Genomic DNA, 20714 nt, shown 5'->3' on the forward strand with positions numbered 1-20714 from the left:
CTTAATGCTTAAGCACATCTAGATTTGCAGCTGCGGCGGTGGCCCATGTGTGCGCATTGCAATGTCGCTAGTGAAATAATTTTGTGCACCTTAACGAATTCGATAGTGGAAAATCAAAATCCGTCCACGACGGCGTCTCTAGTAGGCGCTGTGCGATGTTCGGACGTTAACAATGTATGCCGACTGAAGAAAGGCTGCCCCGAAGTACTTCTGACGATTAGGCTAGCTTCTTTACTCCGTAGAATGAAAAAAAGAAAAGGAAAAAAAAAAGAAAGAACCGCATCAAAAGCCCAGAATCAACCATTGCTCGTCGCGACTAAACGCTCTTAGGATGACGAGTAATTTCTAGGCGACGAGCGAATACGCTTGATCAAGAACACTGATAACACCGGCGGGACAAGCATTGTGGCGAAGTTCAATGCGCAGGGAAAGCTTTTATTTTTGTTTATTTTGTTTGGTTGACGTCATCACGCGTCACCGCGGGAAGTTTGAAAAGTTTAAGGTTAGTACGCCACGTGGTGGCACTCACGCGAACTAAACCCTCATGTCCAGAAAAGCTGGATACGAGACATATTTTGAAAATAAAAAAGGTCGTCTTAATCTAGAGAAATCCGATATTTCGTAGTAGTTTTTGTGCTTTCTTTTTCTGAGAATTTGGTGTGACACCAATGCTTTATTTTTGTTTTTATCGTAGTGTGTACCCTTTCGCGTATCTTCTATGCGAATGTTTACTTCACATTTATATGAATAAAGACAAATAGGGTCATTTTTCGTTCACCAGTTTTTTTTTACCTGTTCTTTTCATTCAAGATACGGATGGCGGCGGCGGGGAATCTGCTGATAACGGCGGTGGCGACACTGGTGGCACTGGTGGCTCTGGTGGCCCTAGTGGCACTGGTGATTTCCCTTACGCTAAACGTCCTGCTCCGCAACGTGGCACGCAGACCGAGAAAAATGTGAGTGGCTGTCAGCCCTGCGTCATAACCGGAATCTCCATTGAACAACCTATAGTGAACATGGGCATCGCTACCAGCGTATTACGTATCTTTTCTACAAAACCTGGTTGCACTCACACCGACAATCACTTTAAGGAAGTTCCGTAGCAGCGAAAAAGAGTAAGCTGCTTTGGATGGCAACTCTTTACAGTGCAATTTTGGTGATTATCTAAAGTTTTGAGATCTCTGGCTTGGGAAGTGTGCATGATTAGTCCCCGTAGCACTGCTACATATCTTTTTTTGTTTCACCCTTCTATTTCGCGAGGCGGAAAGAACAAAAGAAAACGCGTACATCCGACGAACATAGGAAATTTATGTTAATGAAATCTTTCTTGAAGCAGTTATTCATGTTCTATTAATTTGCCTGTTTCATTGCTGTTTGTTGCGGAAAAAGAAAATTGGCCTTGGAGCTGGTGCGATAAAGTGTACGCGCGACTGGGGCTTACTGATTAAGTTAGGCTTTGTTAAGTACCTATCGAGCCACTTCGAGGGGGGGGGGGAATCGAGGTTCAATCACACCACCGAGAACCTAATTAATTTATGCGTAATTGTCAGCTATTCGGCCAAACATCAGCAGCATCAAGCAACACCCAAAAGCCACATAATCATGGCTGTTATGTTGCAACGATTCTGTGCCACTCTTATTATATTCCGTTCAAAGCTCGTTGGCATCGTTCGCCCAGTGTTACTCTGGCAATCTTCGAAAAAGTGGCAAGAAGGCAAAGGAACAAAAAAAGGCATCGCTGCAATATCGCTTCCCGTGAGACACAGCAGTGCGTCAGCGGAAGTTTACGTTCTGGGGTTTTGCGCATCAGAACCCTGATCTCATTATGATGCAAGCTGTAGTGGGGAATTTCGGATTAATTTTTCACCACCTAGCCTTCCTTAGAGTGCCCACCATGCACAGTACATAGGCGTTTTTGCATTTAGCCCCAGTTCAAACGCGGCTGCACGGGCAGGAGTTTGGCCTCGCGACCTCGTGCTAAACAACACACCGCCATTGCCGCTAGACCCCAATTGCGGATCATGCGCGCAACGACGCGTATCGACAGGCGAAGCATTTTTGTAATCCTCCTGCTGTTGTGTGCTTGTCATGTACTCGACATGTATTTTTACGGAAACATGCCGGTTATGCTTCGATAAATGCGCAGCCCCAAAGCGTGGTTGCTGTAGATTTCTGTCAAATACTTTTTTTCACTGCGTAAGGACTTCTCAGCCTACCCAACGAGAAACACCATCCGTCCGTCCTTCTATTCCATAGGACGATCGCTTTCATAAAAGGGATCGCAGCAGCGATCGAACTCACTTTCGTGCTGCCTTTCGCTTCAACACGTACTAAGCCGCGAGAACACAGTGCTCCCGAAGCTATCAGGAGTCGCCGTAGTCTCTGCCGCCGTCTCAGATCGTTTTCAAGATAAGGGCCCGTGCGTCTCGCTTCAACGCAAACTAAGGGACGAGAACTCAGCAGCACGAAACAATCAACACGGGCCGCACTGTGTCCCCGTCGCGCCTGGCTTTCAAGACAGGGGCCCTAGCGACCGCGCCATACGTAGCCGCCGCCGGAGTACGGTTGGTCACGGGTCATAATGGTTCGTCGGGGATGGATAAGGTGCTAAGGAGCGATACCGGCTTATAATGATGGGAACGTCATCCGCACACTTGGCGTCACCCCCTCCAGTAGTTTGCTTGCGTCATTAATTAGCCTTTCTCCGCCATCCGCCACAGCGCTGTCGTTCATGCTGGTAGGATCAAATTCATAACATTGATAATGACACCAGGCCAGTACGCATAACCAGCGACACTTACCAGTACATTTACCCAAATGGAATCCTCAAACAATTCTTCACCCAGTATGGACTGTTAGAGTGCCATACGCAACAACCCGTCAAGAATGCTTGGTCTATACGAACAGTATGAGGTGCCACCCACGGAGCCTTGTACCGCAACGTATTCGAGAAAAATGTTCAGTAGTGGTGGCTGCGACTGCAAACGGAATCCTTAGAGGCCAGTATTGAATGATGTCAGCGAATTTTACCAAATCAGACTATCTCCTCGTTGCCTCAACACGGATCCACAAGCCGGGTCCTAAATCCCCGTCTCACGTCGGCACCGGGGACCCGCCACTTTTGCCTGTTGCCATCCCCATTTGGGTAACCTCCGCCACTCTAATTTTCTTTTTTCTTTTCTTTTTTTTGCGTGGAGTGGCGCGTTCCACGGGGTGGTCTTGAGTGCAATATTTCCCAAGGGAATCTAAAAGTTGTGTTTGATGTTATTGCGCATTTTCCGGAGCTGCCGTAATACAAACAATCTTAGGACCCAAGGACAACTTCGTAGGAAAAGCAGCTTCGGCATGACTAAGTCTTTCGTAACGTACATTTCAACTACATAAATTGACATAAAGTTCCTATTACTAAGGATAAGGTGAGATACCTTGCGATGTTATGGCACATAAAATTGCTTGCATAATTATTCTCAAGAAGGCTGCAGACGGTAATTTTGTTATCACTCAAGCAAAATAGCGACAAATCTTGTTGCGACCCTCTAAACCCGTCCTGCATGGGTGGTGTGCGCGGTTATGGGGACGTTACTGCTCGTTGTCGCCCCGTGTCATTTCTCAAGTGATCCACAGATATTGAGTAAGACACCATATGCGCCTGTGGGAGACTCAAGATTGGCAGCTGCTGCGGCCACTTTGCGGCTTGAAGACGGTACAAAACATCACCATCTTTCTTTAGAAAAGCGTAAAAGTATTACCCTTGCCGCGGCAACTTAATGCGCACTGGCTAATTCGCACAACGCACACTAAACTGCGTTACGCGCATCAGCTATCAGACCCAAGTGTGCAAGCAAGCATTGGCTAGTGTGTGCCCACTAATATTCTCCTGCTACATTTAAATATCCCGGTAAATGCTTCATACAGAGCACTCTTGCGCGTATTGGTAACATGTGCACTGATGACTTCGTTAGTAACTTCAGAAAACAAAGCTTTCTTTCATTTCCTCTGCCATATGTTGCGAAACAAGGCGCCTCAGTATTAGCGTTAGGCGACTTACCGATACGCGTTTAGCGTAGTTGATTTGAGCTCTATTTCGAATAATATGTTTGAAAATTGTGCTATAAATGTTACAGTATAAAGGCCTCAGATAGGCTGGCCAACGTTTCGATAGTCGGACCCATCTCCGCAAACTTGTAGTTTAAGTCACTTTACGAAATTAAGGCAGCACATCTAGAAATCTTTTGGGAATATAAATACGGTGTTTGCTTTGTTTGTTTTTTTAAACTTTGACATGCACGAGAAATACACTAGCTCGCCAGTAGCATGACAAAAGATCGGTGAAAACCCTGACTACTCAGTGCTAGAAAAAACACACTCACAACATGGTAGCTACTTGTTTTTCTGTTTGATAGAAACCCCTACTTCCCATTGCGAATGACGTGCACAGTGACGTCCAAAATGTCACAGGCGCCGGATATAATTTCTGTAACGCGCAGGCTCAGTTCATGAAGACTGCGAGAAGAACAAAAATAGGTTTGAAAACCACCAAGAAAGTTTCGAGGGGATAATCAACGTCACTATTCCAAGATAGCGAATACATTGAGATAGACATACATGTGTGACGCCTTTCTATGGAAATACGTGAGCCCACTATTATTACTCAGTGCTGCAGCCTCTACAATATTGCCGCAATAATGGGAAAACATCTGCCTTTGATAGTTACGGAGTGCTTTGAGTGTTTCCTATGCGAATACAATAACCGCAATCACACATAGAAGTGACAATCTTGGGCGCGCACTCGACTTTTTCACTTCCAAACGCTCAACTAAGCACTACGTCACTGCGTGCAGGCTACGCACGCTTTTCGCAGCCTCCTTCCGTAGATACCCCAAAATGTTAGGCTCGAAACAGCAACGCACGAGGCCATTAAAACGTGTACAGCTGCAGCGCTCCTCTAACGTGCCTCGATGATGTTATTGATTGGCATCCCCTTTTTTAACGGGACGGTGACCAGTAGTCACTTTGTCTGTTTGGTTTATTCAGGTATGCGGTACAGGTCTCACATTCGAACATTTGCGTGTTTACAGTTTACATTCTAGAATTTCCAGAACTTGTCTGTCTACCTTGCACCGCTACCTATGCCTGTGACAGATCTGGTGTCATCAATTTCTTCCCAGCTTTTTTTTCCACCCGTATGCTAAACGTTTCTTTCTTATCTGGACTGTTTACCGGTTCGTGTGTACGTACACTTTAAATACATGTGCTTTTGGAAGGTCTACGTCACTATCGAGTCTCACTGGGTGAATTCCTTTCGCATTTAATTAAGATGTGCCCAGTGATCACCGAATGTTTGCTGTAACATATAGATGCATCATCTTGTTGCGAATGTTTGCTCCCGTGTGTTATTTCCTTAGGCAACCAGCGAGAGCCCCAGAAAGCAAGGCACTGCCGTGTTCTTTTCTTTCTTTCCTTTTAATTTCCATGGTATTTCTTATTTCCAATATTTGCAACCAATTCGCTATGTCTGTTTCTCTTTCTTTTTGATGACTACTAGTAATCTATTTGCGTTTCCAGTCACCCTGTACTTGGTTGCCAAGAGCATAGTGTGCCAATGGTCATGACACAGCCTATTTTCCAAGTTGGTCTGACGGTCGGTTTCGCGCCTGGTTGTCTGAGGCGTGCGGCACGATGCTGAATCAATTGGACACTATGCTCTTCAGTGATCCAAGTTGGCGCGAACGAAGTTAGATAGCTACAAAGAAGACTTATTGACAAACACACATGAAATTGTGCGACGCTCGCGAAGAATCCTAATCGGAATTATAAGAAACAACTACAAAATATTGATTCTAGATACATGAGGATATCTAGCGTAGTTATGGCGCCACAGTCGTAACTTGTATGAGGAAACTATTTTGGGCAATATTACCACAGCCAAAACAAACACGCAAGAGTAGCTGTGGTGGACGGTAAAATGGGCCACTCAGGGCTTTATTATAGCGTACGTGGGGACAAATGTAGTGCTACCATGCACACTGAAACGACAACAAAAAATGAGACTAGCGTGCAGTACAACCTTTTATTTTGTCTATTCTAGAAATATCTTCCTTAAGGTTGAAAAAGATGTCATGCCCACTTTTACAGTCTCATATCAAGCAATTTTGGCAAAACATCTTGGGAATCTCAGAAATATTTTTTTTTTGTCCAGGAGACTGCTCCCACTACGCCGAAACCGACTAGCAGCGTGCCAGCAGAAGTCAATAGTACTACAACAACTACGAGTTCAAATACGACTACAAATACGACTACGACAAATACGACGACACGTGAGTCGCGCTTTTGAGCTACAACCGTACTTGCTTTCAAGATATCGTGTTTTATCAGCCATAGTGGGCCAATTTTTATCCCGTTGGGAGTCCCGTCGGGGTTGTTGTCTAAGCGGTTAGTAGCAAAATGTACAGAAACCCTCGTTACTCTGTGCGCCTGTGTGACAAAAATGACAGTGGTATGTTTCATTGTACCGGCTTTGTCTGTGCAACCTATAAGGCAGGCTCCGTGTTCTAGCCTGTTCAAAGCCAAGTTATTCTCCACGCTGAGAATAACATATTAGGTTTCATTTTTTCCCCCCTGCAGGCTGAGGAGCAAACGGAACTATTGGTCAGTGGAAGATATTCATGAGTGAATGTGTATATCTGTGGGTGCAAATTCTATTTTTCGTAAAATCTGTAGCTCAATGGAATTGACTATGAGCACACGGGTAGCCTGAATGAGCATGGATTTTTTAAAGTCTGTTAACCTATGCATTACGCCTTCGGGAAATACGGGAAACTGTCTAAATAAAGAATAAAAGGCTGATCAGTGCCAACGAACCACTCTGCTTTATTCGGCTTGAAATGGTCTCGATGAAGACGGAGGACGCCACGGACAGAAAAGGGAGTGAATACGTTTCACATGGTTTTTGCTTCATGCAGTCACGGGACGCTGATGTTCTTAATTTTTGACAGAACCCATTATTGAAAGTTGGTTATTTCTTCTCGAAAATTATATGACATCTAGAAAAGTAAGTTCAGCAGAACCCATGTCCCGATGACTGTCGACAGTAACTCATTTAAGATAGAATCAATATAGCGGCACAGTGTATTGCTACAGCCTAAACCAGTAAAGTATGAGGCATGCACTGCAGCGGGACTCCTTTTCAGTGCTTTGATAACGATCATAATTACGATTTATCTGCACCCACTATGAAACAGGGCGGTGAAAAATAGTCACCTAACCTGCTTGAAATAATTAGGTATGCCATGCATGCTTTTAATTCCAGCATATTTTATACATCACCTTAGCATGTTTCCAGTCAAAATTCTCTGTCTACATTGTAACTATGGATCAACAAAAACCAGACAGACGCTGGTGCCTGGGGCCCACAAGTTATATTTTAGCCGAGCCCGCTCAATGAGGCATAAGCCTGATTCCGCCGATTCCACTGCTTGCGCAGCGTCAGCGTGCTGGACGTGTCGTCACGTAGTAGTGCGCTAGCGAGGAAGCTGTGAGCTGGACGAATGGCGAAGCTCGGATGGAGTTGGCGCGAGACGCACGCGGCCAGTAAGACTGGCCTGGCCGGGAGGGAAGGTGACAGCAGAAGACGCGTCAGAGTCCAACTAGGCTGGCTTGAGACGGTCTGCGGAGACCGTAACTTTGTGGAGTTGAGCAACAGAACGTTTTTAGGTGCACGCTTAAGTACTTTGAACGGACCATCCTACGGGGGCCATACGGGAGGACGCACCGTGTCCTGGCGCACAAAGGCATGCGTGCAGTTCCAATTGCAGGCTTGACGTGTACAGGCCGGGAAGAACATCATTTTTGTGTGGGAACGACAGTATGTATGCCGCTTCGAAGACTGTAGGCGTAGTCGGAAACGTCAGCAACTGCGGCGGTCGAGTCGTCGAAGGATTCGCCAGGGACACGTAAAGTGATAGGAAACATAAGCTCGGCGGCGCTTGTGGAAGAGACACTGTGAATAGCGGTGCAGATGGCAACCATGGCAAAGGGAAGGCGCTCGATCCATCATAAAGGGAAAGTCGAAGCCATGAGTGACACTTTCAGTTGGCGGTGAAAACATTCTATGATACCATTGGACATCGGGTGTTAAGAGGTAGCATTGATGTGATTGACGCCGAGTAGCTGAGACAGATCCATTGGCGAACAAGGTTGACTCGAATTGACGACCACGGTCACTCGTAAGTGTGGAAGGGGCACCGCAGCGGCTAATCGAGAGTGTGATGATTGCTCGAGCTATCGACTATCCAGGAGGGGCATCGCTTCAAGCTATCTGGTGAACCTGTTAATGCAGGTTAACAGGGAGCGAGGGTTACCGCAGGGAGGAAGTGAGCGTCCACGGACGGGAATGTACCATGAGGAGTCGCAGCGTGGTGATGCACTTTATACTGTTGGCAGTTCAGGCACGCGCGTGACCAACCATGAACGTCGACATAGATACACGGCCACACATAAGGAGAAGTGACGAGTCATCGTACTGCGCGAATACCAGAATGAGCGATAGAATAGAGTTATGAAAGACGATCCAGCGCTGTGGGCGAGGCACGTAAGGACGAGTATATCCAATCAAATTATCACAAACGAGGGGCACGTCACAGTGAAGGAGCAATATATCTTCAAACACCAGAGAGGTACCGCTCGTGCTAAGCAGCTGAAGCTCGGCATCGATACCCTGCGTGGTAGCCATCACCGTCATGTCGATGACTGGCCAGCCGTGGTCTGTTGCATAGATGGTGGCGCCAGAAAGAGCGTCCGCAACGGCGTTGGGTTTTCCGCTGATGTGAGGAATGTCGCTGATGAATTTAGAAATGTAGGTGAGCTGTGGGAGTATTCTAGGAGCCTAGAAGGGGCTGCAGGACGCTAGCGCGGAAGACAGCGGTTTATGGTCGGGAAGGACATGAAAGGAGCTACCCATGAGAAAATGTCGAAAGTACTTCACAGCCAAATAGATGGCGAGGAGCTCTCAGCCAAACGTGTTGTAGCGGCGCTCAGCTGGCGCAAGCATCTTGGAAAAGAAGGCGATGAGGTGGCAAGCACCAACACGGAACTGCTGGAAGACTGCACCGACAACAGTGTCTGATGCGCCAACGATAACAGATGTTGAGCCATCGCACTTGGGATGGACGAGGAGCGTCACGCCGGCAAAAGATTTGATGCCTCTAAACGCGTAGTCAGTGGTGTCGTTCCAGGGTACGGGAGTGTTCGGTGTCTTGAAGCCCGAGTGAAGGTCGTGTAGAGGCTGCAGTGTACAGAGAGAGAGAGAGAGAGAAACAACTTTATTGAGCCGAGCTCAACATCTTCTTAGACGATGGAAGTGGTTCCCTCTTCACGGGACCCATATACTTCCCTAGCCGCCTGGCCCCTGGAGATCAGGACGAGCTGGTCTTCCAGGGCGGTGCTGGTTAGCAAGGTCTCCCATCGCTCGGTAAGGGTGGATGAGGGATGGGGTAGGGTAGCGGGGCAGGTAAGAGGTGGGGTACATTGGTGCAGCCAAGCATGAAGTGGCGGTAATAGTTGGTGATGCCAAGAAATTCGCGCAGTTGTCTGGTGGTGGATATCTGAGGAAACTCACCGATGGCTGTGACGCGGGCCAGGAGTGGACGAATGCCGTGTGCGTTGACGCGATGTCCGGGGAAATGCAACTCCGTAACACTGAAATCGCTCTTCTGAGCGGTAATGACAAGAACAAATGCAGCTGAATCTTGCGAGCGCTTGACGTAGATGGAGATTGAAAGATTCGGCGGTGGTACTCTAGAGGAGGATGCCATGAAGACAGGCAAAACAACACGCCAAGCCACTTAATACCTGCTAGATGAAACACTGAATGGTCTGGGCCGCATTACGAAGACCGAAGGGTACGCGTAGATATTCAAGCAGACCGAAGGGCGTTGAAATGGTGTTCTTGAGAATACCTCTGGATGCCATGGGAATCTGGTGGTAGGCTTTCAACAGGTCAACCTTGCTAAAAGCGGTGCAGCCATGCAGTGCCGACGTAAAGTCCTGAATGTGACGTATTGGGTTCCGGCCCAGGGCAGTGGCCTTGTTGAGAGCATGGTAATCCCCACACGGGCGCCAGTCATCGGTGTTCTTCACCATCATATGGAGTGGCGAGGCCCAATGAATGCAGGAGGGATGAATGAAGCCAAGGTCAAGCATAGGTTCAAGCTCCCTTTTGGCGACAGCTAGACGATCCGGTGCGAGGCAACGAGCCCGAGCAAGGACGGGGACCTCGGGATCGCGGTGTAGTAGGGTTGACGGCACTACTTCATCGGGAGAATCCGAGACCATGACTGACTGGATGGCGGAGTGCGGAGACAGCGGGGCTTGAGCTCCTTGAGGCGGTAGGCGCAGTGAAACGGGTGAGGCACCCGGAGCTGAGAGCGATGACGCGACGTCCGGGTCACCAATTTGTCGGCGCAGAAAAATCAGACAGCTGCTGGCGCCTGGCGCACATAAACATTTTCGCCTAGCCTGCTCAATCAGGCAGAAGCCCGGTTCCACCAATTGCACTGCTCGCGCACCGTCAGCGTGCTGGGCGTGTCGGCCTCGTCTTTTGTGAACCTACATATGCCTGTGACGGATCCGATCATATCGCTACGGAACAGTATTTGCGATGACATAGAGGCAAGCAGGGTGAAGACGACGACGATTAGAGGCTAGCGCGGGCTGTTGCCTCTTGGCCAAGTGCGGCGTATTCCCTTGTAAATATACTTGTATATAGCTTTTCGTCTGCGTCTTCCTACGTAACATACCTGGTGGAAATGAACGTTTCCTGTACCTCGTCACGGAACGTCGCAGTAGATGGTACGTCGAGCCTTCCTTCATGGCTCCCGGCGGCGACAACTCGGCTATGCCGGCTCCGACACCTGCTGCCACTTCGACGACCTACATCACTCTGCGCGCTCCCCGTGATCCTGACGTATTCTCGGGCGAAGATGGGGAAGACGTCGAGGACTGGATCAGCGTGTACGAACACGGCAGCCGCAATAACCGGCGGGGCCCTACTATCATGCTCGCCAACGTAGTGTTTTACCTCGGTGGCACACCTCGAGTTTGGTTTCGGACGCACGAAGATGAGCGCACCAGTTGGGATTCGCTTAAGGAAAACCTCCGAGACTTGTTCGGCAACCCCTACGGTCACCAAGTTGCCGCGCAGAAGGCGCTTTCCGGCCGCGTGCGGACGTCAACAGAGCCCTACGTCACGTATATTCAGGACGTCTTGGCTCTGTGCCGTAAAGTAGACACACATATGACTGAGCCAGACAAGGTTTCCCACATCCTCAAAGGCATTGCCGATGACGCCTTCAACTTGCTCGTTTTCAATAACGTGGCGACGGTGGATGCAGTTGTATAAGAGTGCCGCCGCCTGGAACTCACTAAAAGCCGACGTATCGACCAGCAATTTGCCCGTCTGCCCAACACCCCAGCGACATCTTCCTGTGCCGACGCTCCTCGTCCCAACAACACTGGCGATGTTACCTGAATCGTCCGGCGTCAGATCGAGGCCGGTTATCCGGCTGCCTTCGACTCCAGCCCCTCCAACGCACTTGCAGTCATGGTTTCCCTGATCCAGGCAGTTGTCCGCCAAGAGTTCACACCATCTGCTCTGCCCATCGCCCTGATACCCACCCGGCTTCGTCGATTCCGCCCCGTCCCGCATCTTCTTACCTACCACGTTTCCGCAACCCGTCTGAATGGCGCACTGCTGACGACAAGCCCATTTGTTTTCACTGCCATCTAATCGGGCACATTTCTCGGCACTGTCGCAGTCGCTGGAGTTCCCCGAATCGGTCTACTTATACTGCCTACTCTCGCCTCCCAGGCGACCCTTCTCGTCCCTATGCCGCCAGCTCCGATAATGCCGCCACAGATTCTCCTGCGCCGAACCGCCCCTATTCTCGTTCGCCTTCGCCCCAACGACGTCAATCTCGCTCCCCACAGCACCGTCGCTCCTATTCGCCGACTCTCTTCGGACGCCGCTCCCAGCCGCAAAACTAGAGGATGCAGCGCCTCCAGGTGACGCTTCATTGCTTACTACGCCGCCAAATCCTCTACTGACGTTGCCCACTCATCTGAGCCTTCTTGACGTGCCAGTCGACGGTGTTTCTGTATCTGCTCTTATAGACACTGGGACAAATTTGTCGGTAATGAGCGCTGACCTTCATAACCGGCTGAGGAAAATAACCACGCCCGCCATGACGCCTGTTGTCCGTGTCACCGATGGCGGAACAACCCCTGTAATTGGTATGTGTGCCGCCCGCGTCTCCTTCGCCGAGCGTTCCACTATCGTGCTATTCACAGTCATCGCCCACTGTCCCCACGACATCATCGTCGGCTTAGACTTCCTCTCCGCACATTTGCTCTCATCGATTGTTCCGCCAGTACTCTCCACCTGTTCTGGATCCCGCTGAAGCACACCCCAGTCGCCTCAGTTCCGTCAACTTCGTTCGCTTGCCACCTTCGGCACTGACTTACCTTGACTTAGTGTCATCCCCAGCAGACCCCGATGGTCCCTACATTGCGACTTCTATGCAAGACGTCCTCCTTACACACGGGATCACAGTATCTAATACAGTTTTATCTATTACGGCCAATTGCCTGTGCCTGCCAGTGGTCAATTTTGGCTTGACGACACAAGCGCTACCATGTAGGATGTCTCTGGCCCAGCTTTGCTCATTCGAGGATCAATCAGTAGCATCTATTGCAGTAGACGACAATTCAGCCCATCCTCCTCTACCATTGCAGTCGGTGACTTGTACCGACTGCAATGTACCTCTCCAGTGGGGCGAAACGAGGCCTCTGCATTCTCGCTTCTAATCGACCTTCGCACAACGCCTCCCGTTCTGGGCCATTTCGATTCTTCTGAGCCTACCGAAGTCCGTACTGATGCCAGCGGTCACGGAATTGGCGCAGTACAGGCTCAACGCCAGCGCGGCCACGGCAGTGTTATCGCGTACGCCAGCAGGCTCCTCTCACCCGCTGAGCGCAACTATTCCATCACTTAGCGTGAGTGTCTGGCCCTAGTTTGGGCGGTTGCGAAGTTCCGCCCATACTTATATGGCCGACCCTTTTCCATTGTCACAAACCATCACGCACTTTGCTGGTTATGCGCACTGAAAAATCCTACAGGAAGACTTGGTCGCTGGGCCTTACACCTCCGAGCATATTCGTATACTTTCACCTCCAAATCTGGCTGACTACACAAGGACGCTGACTGCCTGTCTCGCTACCCGGTAGACGAACCTGACGACGCCGACAGTAGTACTGCCAACGGCATTCTCTACCGAAGGAACTTCCGAAGGAACTGCCAACGGCATTCTCTGCCGAAGGAACTTCCTCCCTGACGGATATGATCTTATTTTTGTCGTGCCAAAACATCTACAACAGACTGTGCTCTTTGAGATGCATGACGCACCCACTGCAGGACATCTTGGGGTAACCCGCACGTACGACCGCGTACACCACCGCTTATATTGGCGTGGTCTCGCTTGCCCCGCCGACGCTATGTTGCTGCCTGTGATCCCTGCCAGCGTCGGAAAGCACCTGAGGTGCTACCTGCCGGTCATCTCCAGTCGATCACCGTCCCTGTGGAACCGTTCTTTCGTGTTGGATTAGACCTCCTCGGTCCCTTTGCCATGTCACCCTCTGGGAACAAATGGGTAGCCATCGCAAGTGACTACGCCACCCGATACGCTACGACGCGGGCTCTCCCTACCAGTTGCGCCACTGACGTCGCGGACTTTCTCTTACGTGACATTATCTTACTTCATGGCGCCCCGCGACAGCTGCTTAGTGACCGTGGTCATAACTTCCTCTCGAAAGCTATCGCCGACATTGTGCGTTCCTGCTCCACTCAGCACAAGCTGACTACCTCCTACCATCCTCAAAGCAATGGCCTGACAGAGCGGTTAAACCGTACTCTTACCGATATGCTGTCCAAGTACGTTTCCAAGGACCCCCACGACGACTGGGACATTGCCCTTCCTTACGTCACATTTGCGTATAGTTCTTCCCGGCACGACACCGCCGAATTTCGTCCATTTTATCTACTGTACGTTCACGGACCGATCTTGCCCCTAAACACGGCACTTCCTCCTGCTGCGATCTAAACAAGCGAGTATGCACGCGACGCCATCGCCCTCGCTGACTATGTACGCCAGCTTTCCCGTGCTCGACTGACGACCTCGCAAACCACTGAGCAGCGTCAGTACAGCGCCCGCCACCGTGATGTACAGTTTTCGCCTGGTGCGCTCGTGTTACTGTGGTCACCCTTTCGTCACGTCAGACTTTCAGAAAAGCTCCATTCGCGATACGCTGGGCCCTACCGCGTGCTGCGCCAGGTGACGCCTGTGACGTACGAAATTGCTCCAGTGAGCTCAACCTCGTCCTCCATTCTGGCATCTAGTGATGTCCTGCACTTCAGTAGGCTCAAGGCGTACTACACTGCTTCCGAGTCCGGCCTTTTGTCGCTCCGGGACGGCGATTCTGCCGCCGGGGGTAGTGCTACGGAACAGTATTTCCAATGACGAAGAGGCGAGCAGTGAGAAGACGACGACGATGATTAGAGGCTAGCGCGGGCTGTTGCCTCTTGGCCAAGTGCGGCGTATTCCCTTGTAAATATACTTGTATATAGCTTTTCGTCTGCGTCTTCCTACGTAACAATATAAATAACTTCCGTGATTTCTTTGAGTAATTCAATAAAGGTCCTTTGGTTATGTAGACTGCTGACCGGTTCGTGATTCCGTCTCCTTCTGGGAGGTGTACGTTACCTACGCGTCTCACTGGGCGAATCCCTTCGCGTTCCATTATGATGTGGTCCGGATTTTCGCTGCAGTGCAACAATGCATCTTCTTGAAAGTATTTGCTACAGTATGCGGCTGCCGCATTCCGCGCTTCTCAGCTCTGAGCACGTACTGGCGCGCCACGCATTTATCTCGCGCTTCTTTGGGGACACTCTGCACCATCTAGTGGCGCTGCCGAGAAGTGTGCGCGTGGCGTGCTAGATGAGAAGCGTAGCGCGCCATTGCCTGCGAGTGCTGGAGATAGTTCCCTCGCTTGTCGCACGCCCGATAGAATATACGGACTGTCCCAAGTTGACGAGAAGGTTATTGAAGGCCGCGACGTAAACAGAAGAGTGCCATTAATAGCGCGGCTCGCTAAAGCGCTGTTTTGAAAGAGGTTAATTAAAAAACCGCACATGCTCATTGTTTCTGTTGAAGATTGTTGTCGGGACAGCATCGGAGAAGTGAAATGATCTTTTCCGTCATTTCGCCAGCCTTCTTGGCAGCGCCTGTAGGTTGAGCAGCGAGTAAAGACGCATGCGAGAGAGAGCGAGAGGGATAAAACATTTATTCCAGCCACTGATGTCGTTGCTTTTGAGGTGTAGTGGGCGGTGTCCTCATTCGAAGACTGCGCTGGCCATGGTTGATCGATAAACTTGCTGTACCGGCGCTTCTCGGCCCACCAGGGTATCGCTGGTGAGCTGTGCCTCCCACCGCTCAAATGCCGTGCTACGTGTCTTTAAGTATTGAGGTATGCCCCTAACCCCTACGAGATGGGGAAGAGTGTAAGGCGTGTCTCGCCACGCCAGAGGCATATGCCGCGAAATACAGTGTTAGTGGGTACATTTTGCTGTATCCGTGTAAGTTTGAGAATGTATTTATTTGAATAAGTCTGAGAGCTACTGGCTCATCAGGGCTGAGCTTACTATAAGGGGGAGGATAAATCTTGCAGTTGAGCCGCTGGATCTCAAGGCGTTCGCCATAATTTAATGCAAGGGGAACGAAGATAAATGGAGGGGATTGAACGGACGATTGGTTTGGCCTAGCTGAATTGGTTAGCGCACAAGATAAGGCGTTCACTCTTTCGTTGCCCTCCAGTCCTGTTTAGCGCGGCATCCACGGGATTCGATGGTATCCTTCCATCCGCGTGCCTAGGGTCATAGCCGCCAGCAGCGGCGCTCATCCGTTGGTAAAGTTGCTACAGGTCTGTTGCGAGTCGGTAAGAATGTGAACTTCCCTGCCCTCTCTGTCTTGTTGCTTTGTTACTAGAGTTGCGGCTATGGTCTCAGCAGCAGCTGCGGCCTCTGTCCTAAAGGAGGCCGCGAGGATCAAGAAATCACGGCAGGTACCGCGAAGACGCCGCGGTACGCCGCACATCCCCGTGCGTTATGTACGGTTCACCCTTGAATTGTCAGCGCTGTCTGTCGACGCGAGCCCTACGTCGGCCTTCATGTAACTCATGTGCTTCGGGATGGGGCTCACCTTGATCCTGCTTCTCCCCTCGGCCGGGAGAGATCGTTTCCTATCGAGGGCGTGAAGCTGAGTTACCGCTCCGTTCCGCCGGAGGATGGCTCTGCCCGCCGAAATATTCTCTAGTCTGGATTTTTGCGAAGCCAGAACTACGTCCGACACCTACGCGATGGAACCCGGTCACTGCGTGATGCGTTTCTCAGCATTTCCCTGTGCCGGGGCATCATGTACAAATTTCGGAGGCCACGCTAAGGCTTCGCGAGAGCGACGATTGATGGCACCGGGCTTTCTTCGGGAATTGCGAGAGAGGAGTACCGCTGTAGTAGACAACTGATACATAACTTCTTTCGACAGGGGAATAAAGTCGCAGTTTCGCCTGAATGTTGAAGCATCGATTGCGATAGCAAATTATCAGAGAGCTATATGAAGTAAGGATAGTAGTTTGATCGGCCGCATCAACTTGGAAACATTCCCTTAATAACTGAATTAACAAGCGTGGTGTCAGCGCGCACGAGCAAACATGAACAGATCACTCTCGATGGGTGCGGACTTTCATGTTAAAAACGCTGGTGTGAACAAACGCGGCAGCAGCAGCGAGCGAACTGACCCTCGTTTGGTCTATCGCTTCAACGGAAGAGTGGCGAGAACACAGCGTGGCAGAAAAGTATGAGTCGTCTGCAGATGGCTTTCAAGAACAACGCGTGCGACCACGGGCGGCCATGTAAAGTACGCACCTGTGACGCTGTCGAAGCTGGCCTTGCGCGCTGCCTCCCCGCTTTCCTCCATTTACGGCGGGCGCGATTGAGCCACGATCGTCAGTTCCCCTTGCGACCAGCCGCGAAATGCGCAGTTGCTGCCGAAGCACAACGCCGTCCCCATTCCCTCCCTGCCATCCCCCCACGGCATTTCGCGCGACGGAATACGGCCGCTTTTGCTTTCCGCTCTCATCCTTCGCGCGCGCCACATTGAGCTGCAATTGTCGGCTTCCCTCGCCTACTTTCCGTGTGACATACAGCGCACCACACACAGCGGCAGTGTTAATTATCACCCTTCGTCTTTATACGGGACATCACAGCCACGCCGACGGCAACTATATGGCTGGAGTGTTCTTATAATAGCTATCGCAATAAAACATCGTGTCGAAGTACTGATTCAATGCAAAAGTGAGCGTCGACAGTGATTGTAAGGTCCGGCCCATTGTTTTTTTCTAAATGTTTAATAAGCCCCTCACTAGACCCCATAGCAAATTTTGGTAATACGCTGGAAGTTTTTACGTGTCCTCTACAGAGCGTTCTGTCACAACAGATTTTTCAAATCAGCTCATTAATCGCCGAGATAGAAATATTCAAGTGCCGCGAACCCCTGATTTCAGCAGGCGGGCGCCACTGCATAGCGGGATTCCCTCTCCTCTCGCTCCGTCTTGCCTTCTCAAGCGAAATTCCTTTCGTTCTCCCATGCTTGACCTCGGAGATCGCGTGACACATAGATCACGGGCCCTGCCTTCTCTTCAACGCGGCAGCGTTAAGCAGCTCGTGTCACAGAAAAGCCGGTGTCGTCCGCGTCGGCGTCAGCGGCGTTGGCCGTGAGCGATAAATCCCAGAAGGCACTTCATAAATAAAAAACATCTTGCAAGATCGGCTGATAGGAATCGAACCAGGGTCTCCGGAGTGTGAGACGCTATCGCTCAGCCACGAGTTCGATCGTTCAAAACTGGATAAAATCGCCTCTAGTGAATGCGGTGTTGCCTTAGAAACGAGCCGTAGAAAGTTATACTGCGGTGTATATCGGTAAATATGACTATGCAAATTACAGAAGTCGCAGTTTGACGAGTAGCGAAGTACGTTTCCGCTACATTTCTTCTGCGCTCTGCGCACACGCAGAGCCATCTTGCGGCAAACACAGAAGACCCCCTCCTTGCAATGTACGGCGTTGCCCCGACACGTGGTGCGCCACTCGCCCCACGATCGCGTCTGCCTTAAGGCGCGTCGCGGCCCGGCCCGTCGCGTGCTGATCGCGACGTTTGGCTCGCGTAGATCGTTTGAGTTGGCGGTGCGAACGGGGCGCGATAACGCTATTGTGTTGCACACTTGAAGGCTAAGCTTAAGCGTCCTCCAATTTTTTCACCTCGCTTTTTTTCGGCGATGCGCATTTCCGCTGGCGACGTTGTGGGCGAGCTGTTGTGTCGTTCATGCAACGCACGATTTTTCGCGCTTTGTACAAGGACACATTACTAGCGGTATAATTCAGTGCTACACGAATACTACAGCAGAACAAACGGATCGCAGAGCATGATCACGTGCTTGAACACGGTAGAAAATGGCGTAGTTTCGGTACCTGCGCACGTGACCGCACGACCGTGCGAGAAAGGAGACGAAGCGAAAGTACATCTCGCTTGCTTCAGTGCGAAGTAAAGAAAGAAATACGCAGACATTGTGTTTGTGTGTTTTATTATTTCTCTAAACTTCAATTCGTCAATTCAAGCAACACGTCACACAAATAACGGATGGTGCCTTGAATAATTCTCGAAGTCACGTGTCACCAAGAACGACGTCACACTGCCGACTTGAGTACGTAGGCGCAAGGACAGAAGTACGTCATCTTCAGGCTTGGAGCGCGGCGGCCGCGAGGAGAAGGAAAAACGGCGTTCGGTTTAAATTTCAGATCTTTCCGCGGCGCGTTTCGATGTAACTCTTCGCAGACACGATCGTTATCATGCAATGTATGCTCTGCGCTTGTCAGCTCAAGATCGCCAGATCGGGTGAGGCGCCCTTTAAGCACGTTGTGTAATACTTAGGGTGGCGCTAAAGATGCTGTTAAATAATATGTGGCAGTATTTATTTTTCACCATAACGATTGTCAAATGAGAAGTCTGGAAAATCAAATGCTGTTCTGAGACATTTAGTAGCTGCTATACAGTTTCATTGGAGTGCCGTAATCGCCTGACGGAATACGTTCTTGCTTTTTCGGTATTTTGTCGCTCAGCGGTACACATAATGAAATTTTCACTGATTGAGAAACAATCCAACCAAAAAGAAACTTACACTAGTATCAATTGAACAAAATAACCACTCTCTAGCTACGATTTGTCATCGACGTTGTTGACCTTCTGGTTAAATTATTTTCACGAATTTAAAACAACACCCTTTTCTACAAGTGACATCACAGTTAAACATTGTGACGTCAACGCAGCGACGACCCCGCCCCTGATGTGCTCGGTCAGCGAAACGGCCATCCAGCCACTTACGTACCCGGATGACGGCATCTGTGACATCCTTATCTTCACTCACTTGGTAATACTAAACGGCATATTGGAGCCTCTCGTTTATCGAGAGAGTTACATCACGTTCCAGAACCTCTGTGTTTCGCGGTATTCGAAGACGAGTGGTGGGATATCGTTCGACGCAAGGTGAGTGTATCCAAGCTGACGTCATAGACTTGCGCAACGCAGAACTAGATTACCGCGTTGCCCTGTTTCATGGCAAATAAACTTCTAAGGCAAATAAGCAGCCCAATCGATAGAAGCGTGCTGGTTAGAACAAAAAATAGATATGCATATGTAATGCATATGTTAAAAACTATCTGCCGCGGAAATTTCGGGAAACATTTTAGGTGTTGAATAATTGCCGATCTACATCATGTTTTTAAGCATACAAAATATGCACCTGCCCTGAAAGACCACAAGATGCGTCGATTCCTGTGACCGCGGATTAAAGAGTGTTCAAGACGGAGTGGTCACGGTTACGTCGGCCAGCAATAGATCAAGTACATGCTCTAACTCTTAAACACAAGGCATAGACAGCGTCGGCATGACGGAGAAACTGCGTGCTTGTTAGGGATTCATATTTGTGGCGCAGAGGATAAATAAATATAAGTCACCTTTTATTTCCCAACTGCGTATAGTAATAAGCTGGCCACCATTTGTAGGAGCCGTAGAGGGCTACAAATGAGCGAATTTGTTTTGCGAGGTCTGTCCTTCGTCTTGGTTGTGTAGCAAGACAGCACCCACAGCTCCACTGAGCAGTAGCAATGGTCACTTGAGTCTACGGGTCTTCGAAAAGAACGTTCCCGTTCGTAGTGATAATGCGCGCTGCTCGAGCTGAGTGTTAATAATACATTGAATTGTCCCCTACCGAGTACCAAGCGTCGTTGTAACAATAGAGAGGGCGAATAAAAACTGTCTGCATATTGCTGCTTTAGCCTCTTGGCTCGACAACCTCAAAACTTATGTAGACACACGTTCTGGCGGAACCCACCTCACAGTACATGCCGACGCTCAAATGGTGTCATGAAAGAACCAGTCAAATGACAAACCGTTTTCCTACCCTGGAAACACGTCATATATGAGGCGAGCACGCAGTCAACGCCCTCTGTCGTTATCTCAGGACAAACAGCGCCATGTAGCAACGGTACTGTATAATC

At 49.9% G+C, this 20714-nt stretch overlaps 1 long non-coding RNA gene across 1 annotated transcript; it reads left to right on the forward strand.

Moving 5' to 3' along the window:
• Window positions 1–824: 824 nt before the first annotated feature.
• On the forward strand, window positions 825–19584 carry LOC142586993 (uncharacterized). The gene is made up of 3 exons (XR_012829325.1): window positions 825–956; window positions 6200–6317; window positions 19485–19584. It is a non-coding gene; the product is annotated as an uncharacterized LOC142586993 (long non-coding RNA).
• The last annotated feature ends 1130 nt before the right edge of the window (window positions 19585–20714 follow it).

The sequence above is a fragment of the Dermacentor variabilis genome, chromosome 7, assembly GCF_050947875.1.
Source record: "Dermacentor variabilis isolate Ectoservices chromosome 7, ASM5094787v1, whole genome shotgun sequence".
NCBI classification, from domain to species: Eukaryota; Metazoa; Arthropoda; class Arachnida; order Ixodida; family Ixodidae; genus Dermacentor; species Dermacentor variabilis.